This window comes from Lepidothrix coronata, unplaced genomic scaffold (genome assembly GCF_001604755.1).
Source record: "Lepidothrix coronata isolate B3197 unplaced genomic scaffold, Lepidothrix_coronata-1.0 Scaffold49, whole genome shotgun sequence".
Taxonomy (NCBI): domain Eukaryota; kingdom Metazoa; phylum Chordata; class Aves; order Passeriformes; family Pipridae; genus Lepidothrix; species Lepidothrix coronata.
The window spans coordinates 372,552-396,304 of record NW_016690229.1 but is presented as its reverse complement, the minus strand read 5'-3'; positions in this window follow the sequence as shown (position 1 = coordinate 396,304).

The following is a 23,753-nucleotide window of genomic DNA, read 5'->3' as shown; positions in this document are numbered from 1 at the left end:
GGTGCAGCATTGCTGATTTCTGCATCTTCAGCACTATTAACAATTCCACTGCTGCTCAAGACTCAAATGTGGTCTATAAACCCAAGAAGACCCAAAGGCTGTTGATACATATCTTGTTACTTCGGAGTAGTCTAAGCTCACCTCTCCTAGAACTGTACCTTTCCATCTGCCCAACTGAACCGGATAAATCAGCACAGATCTGATGATGCTTCGTCTGCATCGTCATCCCTGTACAGACTGAATTCCTGAAAAGCTCAGCAAGTCAAATATTAAATACAATATTCATCACAGCCATTATGTGCCAGCACCAATTCCACTCCTTGGTGCACCACAGGGCCACTGGGCAGGATGTTTCAAATTAGTCAGCGCTGTGGCTTTTTGTTCCTCTGATGAATGACATTTGCATGCTGCAGAGGAATCCAGCTCAGCTCCCACTGTGTCACATTCATTTCTCCAGTAGAAATCAAGCATGCTGCCAAGCCCTGTCCCGTGGCCCTCTCTCAGTCTGTTTGTCAGGCAAAATTCCAGGAAATCGGGACTTTTCCTGACTAAGCACTTCGTTCTCTGACCCTTTAATATGATACACAAGAATTACACGAGCAACGTAATTTACTACTGACACTTTTCTGCAGACAATTCCACACACAGTTCTGCTGCACATCTCAGTGTGAATTCAGCAACATGCAGTGTAACAAGGGTTTGATCCCTCTGGGAGCTCTGAGCACAAACATTTCAGCCAGACTCCTTCTTTGGCTTTTGGCCAGTCACTTGAGCAACTTCAGTGTCTCTACCTGTGGCATGGGAGGTGAGGAAAGCTTTGTCCTGTCTGCACAGCAGTTTAAAAAGCAAAACATAATGAATGGCATAGCACCCAGCCAGGAATTAGCAGTACATTTAGAAGCACCAACAGAAAGGACTTCATTTAGAAATGAGGAAAAACATAAGAGATGAAAGGATGTCTTCTAAGGGAAACAGTGAAATGCCCTCCAAATGGAGTGCATGTATGAAAGGAAGGCATGTTTCCAGTGCTACAAATACATATTGCAAATAAATGTTATATATATAAATATATTAAAATATATTAAAAAGAAGTAAAAATATATATATAACCCAGCTGTGTACAAATACACAAATAGAGCCACAACCTGAGGAGCCAAAAGCAGCTTCTTTTTTGGAAGAAAAGAAGCCTGCATGGGGCAAACCATGCAGGAAGATAGGACAGACACGAGACTGGACTAATATTGCCTCTGTTTCCCAAAAGCTTTATGAATATATAAGTATATAAACCCCCAACTTTTACCCATGTCATAAGTTCTCACGACAATTGTCCCTAAATGCAAATTTTGGGGTTCATCTTCAAAATGAACAAGGAAAGAAAACCAAATACATCGATGACATATGAAACAGGATCCATTTCACTCTAAAGCCCAGGTATGTCCCAGATAGAGCAACAGAAAGAGAAGAAACAGAGTTTTAGGAAGCAATCCTGCCATGACAACCTCTTCACCAATGCCTTTATGGCCCTTCCCAGGTTACAGGGGAATGTGGATTGTGGCAGCATCTCCCCATGGGCAATGCTTACTTTTTCCAGGCCAGGAATTCGCCGTCCCTCATCTTATCTCACCTCTGCTGCTCTTCATTGCCCACCTTTATACAACCATCCCCTAAACCAGGGAGGTTTTCGTGAGCAAACCACTCATATACCACTTCAGACAAGATATTTCCCAAATCTGAGGTGCCAAGGAATTCACTTTTCTCCAGAGCAGAGATGTCAGCACCCTCCAGAGTGCTCTGACCACTGCAGCTGTCTGAGCTGGCTGCACAAAGACACACACACAGGCACCAGCTGAGGAGGTAAAAACAGCTTCTTTTTTGGCAGAAAAGATGCCAAATCATGCGGGAGGATGAGAAGAATTTAACATCAGAATAACACTGCCTCTGCTTCCCAACAGCCTTCTTAATTCAGAAATATTCAAGCATGAGAAAGGACATCTAGAAACTCCATAATCTGTCTTAATCTGGCCCTTTACTGAGAAGAAAAAAAGGTATTAATTAAAATATATCTACAGAAAGCCCCAAGAAGCTGCATTTTAGAAGCAGACCTTTAAGTATGTTGCCGAGAAGAGACAGGCAGGCAAAGCCCATGGAAAGAGGGGTTAAAACTACAGGTTGAGAAAAAAGGATTGCAGTGGTCCTTTTTCTGGCTGACTCGGGGCCTCGGCCAAGTCACTCCATCTTAGGAAAAAGAGGAGAATGTTTAGCTGTTTTAAAGGAATACTGTCAACATTTTCAAAGCACATCACAGAGGGTAACACAGAAGGAGCTGCACAAGGATAAAAGTAGCAGTGTTCAATTCTCTGTCATCAGTAATACTATAATTCCTCTTCCTAACAGGCCAGTGTATTTGGGGGGTTTTCTGTTCCAAATTCCATAATACAAGAGAATCCTCAGAACAAAATGAAGGCTTTAAAAATCATGGCCTGTTTAATCCAATCATTTAATCAAGTTAGAGGAAGCAGAAGAGCAGCAAAATGAGGAACAAGAGGTTGAGAAAGAATGAAGACATTAAAAAAAAAAAAAAGACTCGTACCCTGACTGTGGCTTTTCTCATCTTGGAAAGCAGCTGATTTCTATGTGTCCTGATCTCTGGCCTTTTTAAAAGTAGTGTCACCACTGATGCCCCACTGCAGATGAAGGCTGTGCTCCATGGAGTGTATCCCAGCAGTTCCTCATCACTCATCCCTTCCAACTCAGCAGCACAGACAGCCCAGAGCATCAATCCACAGTGACATTATATATCACTGCATTAAAAGCCCAAGAGCTGATCTTGCAGCATTGTCCTTCCCTATGAAGCCCATTTAGGAGATTCCTAGATGCCTTTTAAAACAAAGCTACGAGGAGAGCTCTCATAATTACAAGAGACTAACCACTTTGAGGGGTAATTTGTGGTGGCTCTTGGTGGACACTTGCTGCTCTCACCTGTATTTCTGGGTCTTTTGAAGCTTCTGTTGAATAAGAATTTTAACTGCTCCGTAGCAGAGGCTCAGCCCTCTCAGCCTACACGAAAGCTGGCAATTACACAGCTGCAGACAACACAAAAAGCCTTTAAGAAAACTGCACCTTTACTACTTTAATAATACCTCTGCCTTCTCTCTGCTTGGCACACCAGGTGCAGTTTGAAAGGCTAAGATCCTGCAGGGGAGTGACAAGGGAAGGGAGAACAATTCCACCCAAGATCCTGCAGAGTGAGGTGAGTGTGTCAGGGCTGTTCCCCTTCCCCAGCCACCTCCTGAAATTCCTTCTCTTCTCCCAGAGCTCCAATCACCTGAAGCCAGCGCTGCAGGGGCCCCAGGAATCGTGCACATGTTCCTGCAGCACTGACCTTCTGTGCAGCTCCTGTTAATTAACAGGATTTGCATTTACATTTTCTCCCTTGTCCTCTTTTCCTTACTTCTTCCCTCTAAACATTCCTATTCCCTCTTCCTTCCCACTGTTTTCACAACAACTCATAGAACATGAAATATTGTTCCATGATGTTCCACTACCCCAACTTGCTTTTCACCACATCATTCAGCAGAAACAGTCCTGCTCTGACTTCAGTTTGAAATCAGAAGCACAGTAAAACAGGAATTAAATTTAATGTTTATAGAGGTCCTGTCCTGTTAGACAGTCACTATTTTTGAGGTCATAGAATCATAAAATGGTTAGGGTTGGAAGGGACCTTAAGGATCATCTAATTCCAACCCCCAAGTATCTTCTTTCCCTTTATTCTTCCACTTGACTGAGAACCTTTAAGTTGCTTAATTCTTCAGCACCGGACATAGCTTTACCCTTGAACAGAAGAGTATTTTCTTCTGTTCAGCTTGAAAGTTAGTTTTAACTGATTAACTCAGACATGCTCCAGAAAGATTTTCTTTTAATTCAATTTTTAAATGAAGAACACTGTGTTCACATTAGGAAGAGCAATAGGGGGAGAGGGAAAAGGGTTGATTTCTCAATAATTATTAAAAAGACCAGAATTTCAATTAAATTCACGAACAGGAAGGGTAAGAGAATCCAATTATATCAACTCTTGCTTCCATCAGATGCTCCATGGGAATAAAGATGATCACATGTGTGAGTAGAAATTGCAATATGAGATCCCACTTTAAGATATTGGCTCTGAACTGCAGCAAGAAGCTTTGATTTTCTGCCACTTTCCCTGACAAGGGATGCACTTCTCTCCCCTAATTCACACAAAATCAGTATTTATCACCAAGGTTTCCTTTGGGTTAAGAGATACCAAGAACCCATTACAAGCACCTTATTCTGTATCCTCCCAGTGTGCATTAAAGATTTGTGAATTTGCCATCAGCTCAGCTGGATCGTGATTAGTGGAAGCAGAATTGTGCCAGCCACTCCATAAATGGAATTTTCAAGACAGAAAAAAAACCCCAAAAACTAAAAAACCAAACCAACAACTAAATATATGCTGTTCAACAGGATGAGAGATGGAGAAAATTCTCGACTGTCAGAACAACTGTAGTTGTGAGGAGAAAAAGGATGTGTGTGCGTCCAGTGTTCATTGATTCAAAAAAACAAAGAGAAGAAAATAAATATTTCCCTTTCATATTTGTCTCATTGCAGGGATTTCATCTCACTGCCACAGTCTGGGAACGACACGTGAGTTGAAAGGCTCTGCCTGTTGCAGGAGGGGATGGGCACAGCACCACACAATCCCTGTGCAGTGATATTTGCTTTAATATCCTACCCGGGCAAGCAGAAAAGGCCAAACTAAAAGCACTTCTACAAAATGAAAGGGGTGAAGTTTAAGAGGTTGTAGCTCAAGAATCAGCTGCAAAATAAATTTATGAGGTCAGTTTTCTGCAGCTTTGCACCTTTGTATTGTCACAGACACTCTCGTGCATCCATAAAGATGTACTCAAACACTTGTAAATCACAACAGCACTTGGGAAACACTGAAAAAACCTCTTCTGGGGTACAAATATATGAGTTGGGACTTATTATCACCCACCTGGTCTTCTCTACATCATTTGGTGCTGTTTTCCTGCAGAAAGGCAATTTCATCAAGGGAATAACCAGCAAAAAAATCTCTGGTACAATAATAGGAGTATAAAATCCCTTATTTTGGCTAAATAGTCCTGCCCCAAAAGGCAATATTTTTAATAAAGGGAACCTCTCCAAATGTGATGATTTACTGATGCTGCTGCTTTACTGTATTTGGGAGTTTCTACACAAGATGACAGGCAAACCTGATCAAATTTTCTGAGGTATTTAAAAGCACACTATTCAAGTCTCAGGTGCTAAAATAGCATCACTATTAAAGTCTAAATGCGAGAACACCAAGAATAACCTTTTTCTGCAGGAAAACATAGAAGAATATTAACTAGACAGAATTGGTTCACACTGGAATTTTACCATGTTAAGATTGATGCTCTGTGCAAAAACAACCACACAGATACTTCATTTGCAAGGGCCAGACTGGATTTTCTACACAGATAAAATGGACACATTTAGTTTGCAAATGGTATGTTTTGAATGTCACATTTCTAATATGATGGGAACTTTTATTCACACTTTATTCATAAACAAGCCCATCAACTTTCTGAGAATCTTGCTACACTGAAATAATGGTGCAATTATACTCATATTTAATTTATGATGGAAGCCAAAAAAGCTACTTTCACTCCTTGAATTTCCAGTACTTCTGTTAACTCGCTGTAAGCCAGCCCACAGAGTGACAGGCTTGGTTTTCCTCTGTTTTTCTCTTGTTTCAGAAAGCAACGTAACCAACCAACTAAACTCTGGTATCAAAGCTCATCCAGGCTGTGACAGCAGTGACACATGTCAGCACTGACTGGAAAAGAAAAGCCATTGACCACGAAAAACAAAATATGTTGGGGTTTTTTTTTCCAAAAGGAAATATTTGCTTCTTCATAAGGGCAAGTCATTTTATATAAAAAAATGGGAGAAAATGATTCATATTGTTTGACACCAAATGAACCCAGGCAGCTGCAACCAGACCTCAATGAAATTTAAAGCATCATTCAGAACATTTTACCTCCAGCCCACTGGGAATAACTGAGCATAAGCAACAGGAATAAAGGTGCTCAACATCGTTCCTGTCCTCACTTTAACTCGGGCACAGACTGTCAGAGGAGACATGCCTTCAGCAATGGAGGGGATTTTCCAAAGGACAAACACACTTCACAGGAAAATATCTAGTTCCAGGGGCTTTTTAGGTTTTAAAATGGATTTTTAGATAAATAATGGCAATGTACAATTACTGTCCTCATTTTCTCACAGAGGTTCTCCCACTGATGCAAGGGCTGAGAAAATAAAGAGAATAGCTGGATGAACGAGTCAGAAATCAGCAGTGGAAGGAAAGGGAGATAGCAAAAAACCATTACCTGACAGCAGAGAGATACAGAGCTCAGCATTTTTATCAGTGTTTGACTAATGGAACTTCAAAATTAGCCACAGGAGGAAGGGAAGGAGGTCAAGGCCAAATGGTGAGACTGAAAAGGATGCTTGTGAAAAAACACTGAGCTGCCAGACCCCACTCTTGGCTCTCAGGCACCCAGAGATGCCTGGACTCGGGCACTTTGCTGTTCTCAGTGTCACACTTCACCCAGGACCTGCTCAAAATACATAGAAATCAGAACAAAATTCACGTTGTGCTTTGATACACAGAACGTACAGCCAGGGTTTAGTCTCATCTCCCAGAACAGGCAACACTTCTGGTTATTAACTGACTGGTTGGTTGTTATGCAGCACATCAAGCCCAAGCTCCAGAGGAGCAATCCCACGGGATAACAGTCATGGGCATCTCTTCAGGAACCTGGGCACCACTGCAGAGACAGAGCAAGGCAGGTTTTGGTAGGAGGGCAGGTTTTTGCAAGTGAGAAACAAGATTTTCTCTTCTTAAAGCTGTTTCTCAATTCAGCAATTCCTGAAGTCCATCAGCTTAATCCTTCATTCTTCCCTGGCCCATCCCACACTATTCCTCTTCTTGTCTAACCGCTCTCCCCTGATTTTCCGATGTGGTGTCATCAACCTGCCCTCAGCAGCTACTACAGGAGAGGGAAACCACTTCCCACTGCCCACCTCGTTCCTAATGCTTAAACAAAAACACCTTTCTCCTTGGAACACCTGTTTTCCCTTTCTCATTTCTTGCATTAATATTAAAACAAATATTTAAGAAGCTTGGTCTCAAATGCAGTGTTAACCACAGCAGTATTAAAATTAGCAAACAGTCAACTCATTTGTGCCTCTAGTTTTTAAAACAGACACACACTAATGAATTATGCACTGACCAGGCACAGGCCCACAGCAATTGCACCCTTTAGAAATCCTAGTTTTTTGCAAAAAGAGAAAAGGCCCAAGGTCAATAGAGAGCAGCCCTGAAACCTTCTGCATCCACTGACCACCCTGGTGCATGTTCTGTGGTCTGAGATCTGGTCCTTAACCAGCAGAGCCAGTGACAACTGACAGGCCTAACTTCAAACCAGACAAAGCCTAATTTTAAACCACATCAACACAAGTGCTGTGATAACACTTCTAAATAACCTCTTAAGCACTACTGTTCCTCTCCTGGGCTCTCCATCCCTAAATTGGTACGAGTGGGGAGTTTAGGATGCTTCTGAAATGCTTTGATGGTCTTTAGTTTTCCATTTTCTTCCCTCACAGAGCTCTTCCCTCTCACTGAGTCAATAGAATAATGAGGAGACTGTTCTTAGGTCTGAAGCTGAGTAAGTGACATTTCTATTCATTATTTATGTGCCTTGAAATTCTCATGAATACCACCACTGATAAACACCTTAGTTCTATCAGTTTATTTCTAGATCACCATCACATACAAAGTGTGCTGCAGGTAGCAGCTAAATCCAATATTTATGAAGTGATTTTTCCTTCAATGAATATATAGAAACTCAGTGTGGTTACAACTACAGCTATTCTTTGAAATTCCAAACTGGGGACACATTGAGTAGAAAGACATCTCTGTTGGCACTTACACAACAGCTTGAAAACGTCGTAATCTTTCAAAAAGGCTCCAGTGGATGTAATCACATTGTGCTGTGCAGAATTAGCTCTACCTAAAGGTTTACTTACTCCATGGAGTAAGTTCTGTCTCTTTGAGCAGTGCAGTAGTGCACCAGCCATCACTGTCAGCATCCCCTGGGCTGAGGGCACGGTGACCTCTCCGACAGCCACAGGCAGAGATTTCAGAGGTGACAGCAAAGAGTTTAAGTCCATGCACAAGTGAGCAGGTGGGTCAGGGGGAGGTTTGTACCAGCTCAGCACAGCAGGAAGTTGGGCAGGTGTCACTCTGGCCATCTGAGAGACCTCCAAGGCCAGCCCGAGGCACAGCTCTGGAACAGCCTGTGCTGGTGTCAAATGCATGGGTAGGTCAAACCTCTAATTGGATTAAACCTTGCTGGAAAGCTTCTCTGGGTTGAACTTTACCTGCTGCTCTAAGACACTGCAATTACAGGGTGTCCATTCACAGCAGGGCCAGACAAAGCCTGGGAAACTCATGCAATTCAGGATTTTTAAAACTTCCAGAAGAAGGTAAGGAAGACAGGGATCTCCATACTGGATTTCGTTTGACATCCTGGATAACTCCAGCACATTCAGCAAGTTTAACCACAGAACTTCATGGCTTTCGTGTCCTTTTTTACAGGACTTTGTTGTAGGTCATTGCACAAGTACACACAAATTGAGATGCCTTGGTAAAATAAAGGGCAGTAACTAGAACTGACACATTTTAGGCTGCAGTTACTGATAAACAATGATAATGAATGAATGAAATAAAACTCTGTTGTACAGATAATATGGGGAAAAAATGGTGCAAAGCTGAATAAACAGCAGCATTTAATGACTGCCTTGACAACAAGCTGTATATTTTTCTCAAATCAAAGACTAGAAATTGTATATGACTGCAGATTAAAAACCAAATTATACGTCTCACTACAGCCTCTCTCAATTCCACGGGTCTGTATAACCCATTTTTTTTTTCATATTTTAAGAACCATCACAGTTCTTCTGCAGAAGGTTGGAGGTCACAGTGCACTTCAATGAAAATCAGAGAATCACAGAATGGTTTGGGTTGGAAAGGATCTTAAAGCTCATCCAGTTTCACCCCCTGAATTGGGCAGGGACACCTTCCACTAGCCCAGGTTGCTCCAAGCCCCATCCAACCTGGCCTTGGACACTTCCAGGGATGGGGCCTCCCCCCCTCACAGGGAAGAATATCTTCTGTATATCCAACCTAAATTTCCCCTCTCTCAGTTTGAGCCCATTCCTTCTCTTCCTATCACTACAGTTCCTGACAAAGAGACTGCTCCTCCAGGAACACTTCAAAATTGTCTGCTCACATTGATAAGATTTTTAATTACTCCCCTGCAGGATATTGGCTGCTCTGTTCCAGCCATGTCCACTTGCCAGTTGTGGGGTCAGTCCAGAACCACCTCTCTTTCTCCTCTGGGAGCCCAGGGCACATCCCTGCACTGCCTCACATCACACAGAAACCTAAAAGGCTTTTGGTCCCAGTGAAGGCCCAAAGCCAGGACCTTCCAAACCTCTGGGATACCTCGGGAAGTTTTGACTCGCAGCCTTTGATCCAAACACCATTCAGAGATCCAGCAGCACCATCCGTCCAAACCCCACATTGTTCATCCTCTGAATCTGCACAGCCAAAGGAACCTTGTTAATACAGGTGACTAAAAGATTTCACAGCAGCTCACACTGAAACTGTGCAAGGGGATTGATGGGATTTTAATGCCAAATCTAATTTGAACTCTCATCCAACCTCAGAAGTGAAGCAAAGGCTGATGTATATCTGAGTGCCCACAGCTCTTCCCTACAACATCACTGCTCTGCAGCCATTCCCAGTCTCTCCCTAATCCCACTCAGCCAGCAGCAACCAGCAGTGGCCACAAGCAGTTGGGAATTATTTTCCTCTGAATCTGACGAACTTCCCTCTGACTCAGCCTGATCTTCATTCCAAAATAGGGAAGAGGAAAGCAGCCAAGCCGAGGAGAGGAGGAGGAAAGGGAGGAGCAGGCAGTGGATCTGTTTTTGGAAAGAAGAGCAACAGGAAGCTCAGATGCCCCTGAGTCCCAAGCAGAACGTTTTTGATCTTTTTTTCCCCTTTGAATTCAACACTCACATGGATCTTGGGATAACAGTGGAGCAGAATCAATGGGCACAGCATTCTTCTGGCATGAAGGCACAAGTAGTGGGTAATTACACTATAGATGTTTTTGGCACACATAGCCACCACCCATGAAGAGCATGGTCAGAAATCCTGGCAATCAGCACATAAACAGATCTAAAGGGGAGAATTTCACCCTAAGAATGCCCCAGTTTATGGCAGGATCAAATGGAGGAGACACTACAGTTTTTATTTGATCATTTGCTCTTTTCTCTCCCCTCTGAGCACATTACGAGATTAAATCCTCCCTCCCTCAGATTCATTTGTAAAGAAAATCTCTGTGCCCAGCTCTGCAGTCACTCAGCATACAAACCTGGGGCTTCTGTGAGCTGGCTCTGGGACTGATGGAACCTGGGAGCTGTTAGCAAGAGAAATGAGCTAGAAAATATCCATAATGAGAACATGACCAAAAAAAATGTATAAAAATGAGAATCCATCCATCCCAACAGGAAGGCAGCCACAAAACACATGTGTGCTCCTTAAACACTCTGCAGCAGGCAGTGCTTGCTCTCTGGAGTTCTCCTGCACTGAGGATCATGTTAGGAAAACTGAGCGAGGGTTTGTAGTTTGGCTCTCATTTCGTGTCTGCCACTCACTCCCCTCTGTGCCTACAGAGATGCCAACCAGGCCCTTTACAAAACCCTTTAAGGACTTGAAACACATTTTGCTTATCTAAATGCCAAAGCTACTGCCTGTGTTCAGCACTTGCTTCCTTGGGGGAGCATTTCTCCAGGGAAAGAGTGCCCTCAGCCTTCACAGGGCTGTTTCATTGCAGTACAAGGGGCAGGGGAAAGTCTCTTGTCCTCTTTCTACCCGTGGGACCCCATGAAGGGTTTGTGAGGCAGCTGAGCCCTTCTTTCCAAGGGAATGTTGTTCCCACCAAAGCTACAGAAATTCATGGGTCCGGGTCTGATGTTCTGAAGTGTGTGTGACTGGATTTTGGGCCAATCTGCCAGAGGGATGGGTGGTAGAAGACAGCTATACAAAGGAAGAGAAAATTAAGAAAGGTCTATCAGAGGAAAATCCCTGGGCAGGGCACAGCGTCAAGGAGGCCAGTGTGGAGCTGAAAGAGCACAGAGGAATATCAGTGCAGACCTTGGAACTGGTGGTGGAAGGGTTGGCCATGACAAGCAGTTGAAGTTGGACCTCAGGAGAGCACAAAAAATGGAATTTCCTGTTCCTCAAGTGTGGATGCAAATAAATCCCACTCACACTCAGCTCACAGCAGATGTTCAGCAGAAGCCCAAAACTGCACTGAACACCAGGTTCACGTGTCTGACCCCAGTGTTCCCCATGGGCAGAAGGGATGTGGGGAGGCAGGAGAGGCACACAGGGAGGACAACACCATCCCTGCACTGCCCCACAAAATGGACCACTCACTGCAGGCCTGTTGCCATAACAACCATAAGAAATGTCCATAAATAGAATATCCTCTGCCAGCAAGGGATCATGTTGGCAGAGATTTAACTCCAGCTTCTTACAGTGCACCTGCTCCTTAAATATCTGTATAGATACACGTATATGTATAATCAGAATATGCATAAGTGAATACATATCTATTCACACAAGAACTATAGTCAGGGGCACTTACAGCTGTGTGACTACCTAAGCTATGAGGACAACCACTCAGTTCTGTGGTCTCAGACCTGTTCTACTCCTCCTCTGTGCTGAGAAAGGCGTTTGTTTAAGGTTTGTGGCCTTGGAGCCCTGCATAAGTCCTGTCAACTCTGTCCAGGGAGAATTCACCAAAGCTTCTTGCTGCCTCTCCTCTTAAAGAAGCAAAAAAGATAAAGGGCTGTCCCACTTATTTCAATAGAATGTCAAAAAAATACTGAGAGTGCCCAGATAAGAAAGCAATTTCTCTGGTAGGAAAGAGGCAGTGGATTCTTGACAGCATTTGCAGATCCCAGACACAAACAGAACAGTTCTTTCTCAGATTGCTGTGCGATGCAAGAGACCTTTACCACATCCTTTCAGTGAATATCTGCATCTTAAACCTCCTGTGACAACTCAGGCGTTTAGTCAAAGAGACATTTATCACAGAAATCACATTACCTTTTTTATTTTTCGTATTTTTATTTCTGCACTTCAGTTGTCACAGCAGCGAGAGACTTCTGAACTACGCTCCCCTGATAACTGTAATAGCTCCCTCCAGTCACTGCCATCAGGGCTCCCTGAGAGGAACTGAACACCGTAAACTCAACCCCCTTCCAACACAATGGCAGTCATTGTTTTCAGATCCTACCTATTGCCAGCACTAATGACACCTCTGCCTTCCACCACGCAGGGAAGTGACACCAACAGAGCTCCCTCCCTGAAGCCCTTCACCCTCCTGTGACACAACCCCCGAGGCAGCAGAGCAACCCTCACCCCCACGATCCTTGTGTGGAATAAAGATGTGTAAAACAGACACTTTGTGTGTAATAAACCCCGTCCCCTTGTGCTCACAATTCAAGAATAAACCACCCTTGAAAGCCTCTGTGAGACCCTCAGGTACCCCCAGCCTGCTAAGCCAACCCCCCCTGAGCAAGGGGAGCTGCAGGGGTTTGCAACTCTGGGACCACAAACACTTGTCAAAAGATGGTGGTGGCTCTCACACCCAAGAAACCACCAATGCAAACAGATTTATGCAAAAACAATGGTTAAGCAAACGAAAAATTTGAGCTCTCCAGGCTCAGCTCAGGGCTCTCCTGTCAGGCTCCTCTCTTATCCTACATCTGGGGCTGTCTGATAGCTCTAGCAAGAAACAGTGAAAATCCTCCAGGGTCACTTTATCCTCTTGGCTTTTTTAAAATTACTTCATTAGTTGAAGGAAAACAATGCCATCAGTCCCCTTCCTCCCTCCCCAGCTCTCTCTCACAAGTGTAAAACCTCCTGGACTCTATTCCTAAGGTTTACTGGGGAGGCAAGTGTCACAACCCACAGGATTCAGGAGGGAAACTGAGGCACGGGAACTCACCTCACATGTCTGCAGTAGGGTCACCCTGTCAGGAATTCCACAGCCAGGAATTCCAGGCCCCAACAACACTGCGTTACCCCCTGGATCTCACTGCTCACCAGCAAAACCCACCTCCCAGCTGGGGTCATAATGATCTGTGACTAATAACTCTCTCTCCAGAGTCCTCACGTCTCACCTGCACCAGGTAATCCACTGGGATAAATGGGATTATAAAAAAAAGCTTCCCAAGGACCTGATTGCACCGCTAATATTTACTCCTGGACTCCTGCAGCTTCTTTAATCCTGCTGATGTTGGGCTAAACTTCAAAATAAACAACTCTGCATTTTCCACCACCATTAAATGTAATTAATGGATACAGTTAATCAGCCAAAGGCAAATCCTATGGTAGAGTCCATAGCAATGTAAATTTTTGTCTATTTTTTGAAGGTATTTTATTTACTTGGCACCTTTGGCTTTGTTTTTCATTCATCATAATCTTTTTATCCCCCAAAATCTCTACTGATTTCATTTCAAACTCAGCTCTTAATCTCATTTAATACATGTAGCTGTTAGACATTTCGTATTTTAGTTGCCTGGGCAGTTCACAAAACCAGCTTTTTAGAATCTCATTTTTCATTTAAATATTTTTCAGATTCTGTTTTCAGCACACTCACTCATTTGGTTTCCTGTACTCTGACTCTAAATAAATGTGTATCACGACAAACCTGTGACTACAGGGCAGTAAATACTCAAGTTCCACCTGCAAAGAGCTGATTTTGTGTGTCTGATTTGGAGCCTCTAAGGTCTCCAAATGAGGGTATGATATTGGCACATGATAAGGCACCTCATTTGTATGTCCAGTTCCTCTGGACACCTTCAATTGGCTTTTTATTTTCCCCACAGCAACACCATTTATACATCCAGTGCCACTAACACCACTTGTTGATTAATAAAGGAATCGTGTGTACATTTTACTGAAAAATTGCATGAAAAAAATCAGAGCACAGGTATGTGAGGAAGGAAGACTAATGTGAAAAATCTGAGCCCTCCTTTTCCAACCAGCTCCAAGTTGCATCAAATGTTTAAAGCCAGCTGAAGTCAGGCATGTAAAGCAGCAGCAAAATTATCTTTCTATATAATCAAGAGATTTTCATCCCAAGGGCTGCTGAAGAGCTTTTCCATTATATGTAACGTGATCTCAAAAAAAGAGAATAAATTCTGGGCTGAAACCTGAAACCTTTCTGTAAGAGAAACTTTAAGTGTGGGCAGAATATGTTGTGCATTAAAACTGCAATGAGATATATTGCTGGGACACAGGCTTGACATCAGAGGTCTTTGAAAAGGCACTTGCAGTGCCATGAGATCCTTATAAGGTCTAGATAAAATGTTAAAAATTAGCTTTAAATCAGAGCTAGAAGGGCTCATTAGTGCCATGTGGTTCTCTTGCTCCTGGTGGGCAACCAACACACTCGTGTGGGTGGGGAAGGGCTGCAGGTCCTGCCTGGGCTCTGCTCTTCTCACAGCTCAGCTTCTCAACTGGGGCAGAGGGGAAGAGAAAAATCATAGCTGGGAACTGACTCTTGGGTGAAAAATCAGTAAATAATGGAAAGCAGCTTTATCACTCTTCACACAATGACATTTTTGTTAGCAGATAATTCTCAGATTCTTCAAACCAGGAGTTTGTTGAAGCAACTCCACTGGGACACCAGCAGCAAAATTCTGAGTTACTTGTCAGTGACTGTTCTGGCTAAACAGATTTTCTGCCAGTTCTCTACTAAAAAATCAGGAGCTTCATGAAGAGGCCTCCTCAAAATAGCGTGGTACAAACTTGCCCTCTGCAGTTAATGTGCTGCAACAAACTTTTCCTTTCAAACTGACCCCAGCAGGGCCTTTCCATGGGAGAAATGAATTCCTGTATCCCTGCAGGGATCAATCTCTTCACCAGTGACTCCTCCTTCACACCTCCAGGCTCACTTCAAAGTTTGCACCTCATCAATCAATCACCATGAAAAGCAAAGTTCAAAACACCTACTTAAGGCATAAAAATTATAGGCACCAAGTAAGTGGGTTAAATAATATATTTATCAATAACAATTCTTGTAGAGAAAGGAAAAAATCCTGGTCAAATTTTGTTATAACAGTGGGATAAGTTATCCCTGATTAAAAATATATACATGAACTGAAAATAGTGATAGAAAACAGTGTGGACAATTCTCATCAGACCAGAAGCAGCTCACAAACTACAGGTCACAGCTTGGAGAAAAACAAGAACTTCTACAGATCAATATCAGTAAAAAGTAAAAACCCATGTCAGGTTTTGATTTTGCAAAACCACTGGTAATCAGACCAAGAATTCTTCTCATCTCAGGACCCGAAGTTCAAAGGAATATTCTAATATTGATTTGCCTCTAAACATCTCACTCAGAACAGAAACCTGAACAGAAGAAAGTCAAGTACACGAATGCATGAAAATAAAAGAAAATCTTCAAAGAAAAAGGTTTAATTCTTAACAAAATGAAAACAACATAACCAAAACAAAACAAAATAAACATTAAAAAAATCAAAACAAAAAACCCCCAACAAATCAACAACAAAAAAACAGGAACACAACCACAGGACAGTTGTTCTTTGAGACCTGAATTAATATGTGAAAAATTACAAGTCTTGTTGCACCAACTACTTATAAAACATGTGGCTTTAAACATCTTACTTTGATCCCAGACTGGTCACATCCACCTGTGGCCTTCACATGAGCATTCCATGCTTGGATGAGAAACTGCCCCTGAATCTCAGCAGGGCTGAGAAAGCACCATCCCACACATGTTCTGTACATGTGAAGATGCACAGTGGAAAACATTTTTGCCTTAAAATAAGTAATTTTTCATGTAAAATTCTCCCCTAGCACTTTGCAGTTGAAATATGCTCTTGCAAGAACTAATCCATCCCTCATTTTGAAGAGAGAGAATAAAATCATAGGGAAATGTTTATTCCTCTAATACAAATCTGTAACATCAAAAGTCAGCTGTAATTTAATTAGCTGCTATGGCAGATTAGAAGACTTGTGATTCCTCCAATAAAGAGAGATGTTTTCAGGAGCAATTAACACAAGACCACATGTGAAGCCTTGAAATTTAGAGAGAACAAAGGTGGGAGGTGGAGATGAAAATAAAAATCCAGGAAGTGGAAACAAGTAAGTTGTTTTCTAATTTTTAACACAGTTGTCCTTGCCTGGGGGAAGACAGGTTACTGTTATAAGCAGATCAAAGGAGCAAAACTGGTGCAAAGCTTCCTCATGTGCAGAATGCAATTCCTGTTAGCAATGTCCCTCCATTTAGAGCGAAGTTGTTTATTCACTAAAAAACAAATTACTGGTAGCAGCAATTTGGGGGTTCATGAACTTTTATTATTTGTTGCATTTAATAAGCACAGAGAAAGAAAAAGGTCGTGTCTTGACTGGAATAGCTTGTAAGTTAATTTATCAGCAAAGCACAGAAGCTGGAGATAAAGACAATCTACTTTTAGTTGCTGTATTTGATTGTTTTCCTTATGGCTTAATAGTGTAAATTAAAAGAGAGCTTAAATGTTAGCACCACTGACAAGATGGCACATCCAAAATAATAAGGAAGCAAATAAAATGATTCATGTGGAATTTTGAAATATCTCAAAATATGTCAACCACCAGATGTCACAAAACCTGCAAAGGATGATGCACTGCAGGGAGAAGGGCAAGGCTCTGGCAACAGCACAGCAAGGCAGGAAATTATCCTACAAGTCTCTGTAAATCTCAGAGTCTTGGAATAAAGGGAATAAAACACACTTAAGGCAAAACAAACTGAGATTTTCTCTGCCACCATCTACCTCAAAGGAGAAGTGATATGTCCAAAACCAGCATCCTGAGCATGACAGAAAACACAGGCCACCTGTGCACTAAAAAAGAGCATTCAAAAATATATAGTTTGACCTTTTATAAGCACTGACAAGGTCAGTATGTTCACCATCACTCATAAAATCTACAGAATTCTGCATTTATTTTTACTCGCATCCATATACATATATATATACACAAAATGCTTACTGTATCCTCCATGCAACAAATCCCATGTGAAAGACACCATTCAGAATATCTAGAAAGTACTTTCTCTGTTGCCTTTGCCAAATGTGTTTTCACGTCCTTAAGGAAACACAGAAAATGAGTATGAATTAATTTATATCAAATCTTGATGTTGAGAGTAAAATCCTTAGTCTAAGTAGTGATACTCAGTAAAGAACCCAACAAAACCTGACTCTTATTATAAGCTCCACAAAAAAATGTTCGAAATTTTAGCTGAAATGAAGATTAAATCCCATTGTATACAATAATAGATCCTTTTCAAGTGCTGTGAAAAAGAATATGTGCACTTCCCCAGCCAAAACAACGATGTAAATCAAGAACATCTATCAAGGGAGAGACCACAGTAGGTATGAGTTGGAGAGAAAAAGTGATTCTTAGCATTCTATATTCAAAGGAAAATTCATTCAGAGCAATAAATAACTTTGTTTTGTTAATATAACCCCTGCTGCTTTGGTGTGATGCAATAATCTCCAAGAGCTGCAAAGATAGGAAAGAAAACACTGAATTTGCCCGAGGAGGCAGCAATTTATAACCTCTGACAGGGCTATCCTACACTTGATCACTTTTATCTACGTCTTCTCTCTTTTAAAAATTAAATTAAATGTAAAGTTATCTCCTGCCAGTACCAAACCCTTGTATCCTGCATGTCAGACTTGGAAGGTCACTCTTTATACTCTTGTATTGAACAACCCCATTAATCATCAATGTTCACCTTCACCCAATACTTGAGCAGGACACTGTTGTTGTAAAAAATGCTTTTGAAATATCCCATATCAGGGATGAAGAGCCTTTGGGAGTGCAGCAGAGTGATTTCAGAATGTTAAGGTAGGAGTTGTGTGCTCAAATTAATTAAGCTAATTAAAGATCAATGGTGAGAAAGGTTAATAAAAAGAGACTAAGACAGATTTTCAACTGCTTTGACCTTGAGTTGTTAATGAAGTCCAAATCCTCTCACTAGGAAATGTGGTTGCTTTGTGGAAGCATGATAGTCTGCAACTGAACCCACAAAACAGCCATATACATCCTATTTATTTTCTTCTAATTGAGGATACAACAAGGGAAATATGGGCTTCTAACTTGAAGCAGCTTGTGACATATAGAAAGGAAACAGAAGCAGGTTTTCTGTCAGATCACCCACTACGTCCAAAATAACAATCCACCCTATCCACTCTGACAAAATAACACATAATAGAACTAAAACTGTGCTGACAAAAATAGTCTGTTAAGCTTCCCATTCCTCTGAGGCCTGAAGTCTATTTTTGCTGCTGAGAGCTGAAGTTACACACGCCCCACCGAAGCCTGCTCGGCTCAGCCAGTTGAAAGAAGCAGCCTGCAAAGCATTAATAATTCATCTGATTTACTTCAGCTGGCACATTTCAGCAACCAAACTGCACCAAATTCTCCTGCAAGGAGAGAGAGGAGCCATTTCAGAAGGAGCTTTCCTCCTTCACAGCACGTTCCTTTTCTTTTTCCTTTTCCCTGTATTTATTGGCGATGAAAAGTCGTCACGGGCAGTCAGGGAGAAGAAGGAGCTCATGTAGCATCAGGGGAGGAAAAACGGAGACACCAGAAGGATGAAATTTCCATGTCAACCACGATCCACCAATCCAGATTATTTCTGAAAATTCTGTGTTCTCTGATAGTCATTTTGAGAAGTTTTCCTTGGCATAGGAAGAGCAGCAAAGACCTTTGGCTGCCATCGCTCCTCTTTCCAGTCGTAAAAATGAACAAAACTTAGGCACCACTCACCTGGGAAACATCCCACTATTTTTTGTATTGATACAAGTCATGTACAACTTCAAAAGGAAAGTCTCTGTTGCCACACCAGCACATCAACAACTGAGTTTTATATGTCCATTCATTTTACTTTCAAAATATTTTCTAGAATGAATTAAACCTCTGGCTGCCTCCAGGTTTATTCACGCTATCGATTGCTCTGGAGATGAGTGGGAGTAATTATTTTGAAAAGGTTCATTCTCAAGAGTGAACATGGAGGGTGTTAAATGTATTCAAACTGCTGAATAACATACAGCTGAAAGTGAGAAAAGATGCAACTTTGAATGAATGAAAAGGAATTACACAAAGAACCGGGGTCTGAAATGGTAATTTTTAATGACCACAGCAGCATAAAGAGGATGTTGAGAATGCTCCAAAATAGAGATTTCTCACGAAGCAGATGAAATGGAAAAGGCCCAGATTATTTCTTGACAGACCTGTTCCCTTCCATGTGATGAAGGGAAGGGTTGCAGTTGTTTTATTTTTACAAACAGCGCCCTGGACACCAAAGTCTTGCCTTTTCCACTGCTATCATGGCTCCCTGGTGAGCCCTTCTCATCTTTCCTCACCACGTGTCTCCAAAGGGCATTTGCTACCAAAGACATCCTGTGCCTCTATTGCCAGTGCCTGTGGGGGACTCCATTGCTGCAAGTTTCTGCCCAGGCTGGGGAAGGTGGTGCAGGTTGCAGCACTCTGGGCGCATCCACCTCCCCTATGTGTTCAAATGCTGAACAAAACTGGGACTAAAGCAACCAACATCCTGAGGGAAGTCCCAACCCCACCATCACCTCCCAGAGGAAAAGGAGCCAGCATCTCCAGTGTGTGGCTGGGCAGGAAGAATGATTTGCCACCTAAAAGGGTTTGTCACAGCTTAGTAGGAATATCAGGTTTCAGTGTTTGGCAACAAAAGTGGGTCCTGCAAGACCCACGATTACCTTTTCTGTCACAGTTAAAAGTGTGGATGTCAAAACATTAGAAAGATTATGATCCATGGACATTAATCATCCAAGCACCTGGGGACTGAAAGTTCTGCAAAAGAAAGGACACAATGTGTGACAATCCACCTCCAAGAGAAAAATCCATGGGCTGAGACAGTCTGAGGGTTCATGGAGAACAGCTGTACCTCACAAATAACTTTGTGCTTTCAGCTCTGTGATTATGTATAAGCTTATATATATAAACTATAGCTTCTTAACAGATGGGAAGAAATCCATAAATTAGGCCTCTCTGGCATTAATTTGTCAGTGATTTTTCATTTGCATGAAACCAACCTTAATTAATTTGTGTTCATGAAAAAAAACCCAAGACCTTTCACCATGTTGAAATTCACCCTCCTGTGGAACAGGTCATTTATTGAATCATTACTGAATTAACTTTCAGTAATTAAGTCTCTACTGTATAGCAATTATTTGAGTAGGTTCTTACAATATTACAATAAGAGAGCATTAGAGGCTACTTTCAGAAAAGTCATTTAGTCTAAAAAAATGGAATATTGTTTGTCCTTCCCAGTATGCTGTTCTAGCCCACAAAAACACAGAGTCCTCAGGTACCACTGGATCAAACATGGGCTGGCTTGGAAACACTTTCTCACCTACACAGGAAGAGATCCCTTTTTTCAGAAAATACAACATTTAACCAGAGTGCTCCATTTCCTAGTTTCTTCGAATATTTGTGCCATGGTGATAGAAAGCAAACAACCAGATCTGTCAGAACCATATTGGTCATCACTTCAGTATCTTGTGAACAAATAAACCACAGAATGGATGTGTGGGGTTTTTTTGCCAAAACAGAAATCTCCAATCACCTCGGCATTGCGAGGCATTTCAGTGCCTTGGAGCAAACCCAAGTTTCGTGTAAGAAAAGCAGCACCAATCTGACACATTGTGGGGGCCCTGGAAGCTTTCTAGCACAGATTTCCCCTTGGAAGTGTGGAATAGCTACTGGACAAGCTAAGAACAGTCATAGGAGAAATAATCAGAGAAAACAAAAAGAATAATCCTGCCAACTGTCCAGCTGTACAAGGAGCAGTGACAGAGCATTTCATGTCCTCTGTCACCAAGCTTGGTGACATTCAGAAAAGCTTGGGCCATTCAGAAATGTGTGGACCAAGCCATTCTTCTTAAAAAGATATCCAATACATTTTGGCTGATTTAGCCTCTTTTTCAACAGAAAAATTTGTCCATGCAGAAAGAGAGGAATCTGACAGTTTGTCTGGGGATTTCCAAGCCTTCAACAGCAAATCCCAGGGCTGCAAACATCAAGAAGGCCCAGACAAAATGCTCCTGAAGAGGCTCAGTTTGTCCATGACATAGGACATATTTTGTAAGATAAAAGCAACCCTGCAGTAAACCTGAGAGCAGAGCCACATCATCACTCCTATTTGCTATTCCACTGGCCACATCCAGGATCTGTGCCCTGGGAACAGCAGCCTCCAGAGCCACCAATGCTGGGGCACAGAGGCTGCACCACATTTGTTTTCAGGGGGTTTAGTGCTCCAGGAAGGGTGATGCACTCACAGGATGTGAACAGCTTATTTTTTAAAAGCAGATATTTAAACAGTTTTTATGTATACGTAAGCCAAGGATTCCAACTCATAAAATTATGGAGTCAGAGCAGAAATTTCATGTGTGGAAAGAAGAACATCAGAAAAGCTCAGGAGCTGTTGCGGGTTCTTGCTCCCTGCAGGTCAGGCTGTCCTTGGAGGAGATTCACAAGACAGGTATGGGCTTCCTGCAAAGATACTGCCAGTCCTCATCAGATTTTGACTGATTAGGACAGGGAAGCCAAATGAAGAAGTATAAGTTGCCAACCGACCCAGACTGAATCTCTGGGACACATCACATCCTTCATTTGCTCCTTGTGCTTCTCTGTTTGTTCCCTGCCCTCAGTGCTCTTCCAGCAGCAGGCACAGATGTATTTCACACTGGTCCCAAAAAAACAGTCTTTTTCCTGTGCAGAAGTCATTTGTTAGGAAAAGAAATTCACAGTTAACACTAAGGGACTTATTTTGCTTTTCTGCTCATAATTCAGGCTGCCTGATTTTGCTTGTTTCTGCAATTTCAGATATATATGAGCCTGTATTAAAGAGTTGCCTGGCCCAAAGCCAGCATCATTTGCCTACTCTTTGATGCCAAATGCTCTTGCTTTTTCCATCTCCTTCCAGGATCTCAGACACAGCCCAGCAGCCATCTGCAGAGCTCTCCCCTCCTCCCCCCACTTTCAATTATTTTGCCATCTAAGCAGCAGTTACTCCAACACTGAGCTGCAATTCCCAGGAGACTGCAGTTCTCCTGCAATTTGACTGCATTTCTAGCTGAGCATCTTTCCCATTTTGTGATATTATTTTAATCAGCTGAACATCACCAGTGTCATGCAACTTGCAATTCCTGGACAAATCTGTTTGGAGTCTTGTAGCTTATTTCCTTCGAGTCTTATGAGTAAATTATAGCTCCCAGCACCAAAAGATTTCATTACGATGACAAACGAGCTCCCCAGTCAAAAAAACTGGGTGTTTTAGCAGCCCTTTCCATCCCAGCAGGAGGTGGACTGTCCTGGATGTGGACCTGCACTGACAGAGGACAGCCCAGAATGAGTGGGTCCAACATTTGTTTCAATAGTCAAACACTCCAGTTTTGAAGCACTGGAGAAATCCACTTTATTATCCTCCATGCATTTCCCAGATGAACTAAGGGAAATGTGTAATCCCTACACTTTTAGGGTATATTCTTTGCTGGCAGGTAGAGTTTTCAATTCTTAAAGGATCAGAGGGAAGTTCCCATCACCAGATTTGCCCAGCCACACAGAGCTGTGCAGACATGGGAGATTTTTGGTAACATTTTAATCACCTTAACAAGGAAAAAAAAATTGCTAAGCCTGTGCTGCACCTTGACTGCTGTTACCACAGACACTCAACTCTGATCCTACCACCTCTGCATGCAAAACATGCCAAAACATCACCCATAAAAAGCCACGCTTGTGAAAATTAAGCAGCCAAACCACTACTAAAGAGGCAGTGCCAGCCGTCCCCACTGCCCCAGCATTTCTCCAGCTGCACCATGATCTGCTAAGAGAATAAATACTTCTGAAAATAACCTGATACATCAAAACCCAAAAACAGACCCAGTTCATTTTCAGCTGGATCTGCTTTGTGATCCAGGACAGCAGAGGAGGGGAAGAAGGGCAGGGTCCCCCTTCCAGCAGCTCCAAGCCACACAGCTAGAGGTGTCTGCCATGGGCACTCACAGGAAAAGCTGTCAGGATCTGCTTAATTGTGTGTATTAGCTCAGGAAAAAAAAAAGCATCTTGCCTCCGCTTGAAATCTGAAAGGAATTCTAAAATACAAAGGGCTCTGATTGCAGCAGCTTGGCTGGGGGACAAACATGCCCAGGAGTCACAGTAGTGCTTTAATGTCTTCCAGTATGTGGACATAGGATCCCACAGTTTGGCACAACCCTTCTGACTGAAAGGCAGTGTCAGGTCTATCACTCCCCACAGCCCTGAATTAGTAGCTAAATGTCCTTCACTCATGAGCCAGCTCATCACCAGCTTCCATGGCTTCAGTTCTCCAGGAACTAACGTGTTTGCAGCATTGGCACAGGATGGTTCTTTCTGCAGTCCCCACAAGAGCTGTCCTGGTCAGTAATCCCTGCCCTCACTGCCCTTTCTGAGCTGATTGTCCTGTGACAGGACAGAACACAAAGCAGGTCCACAT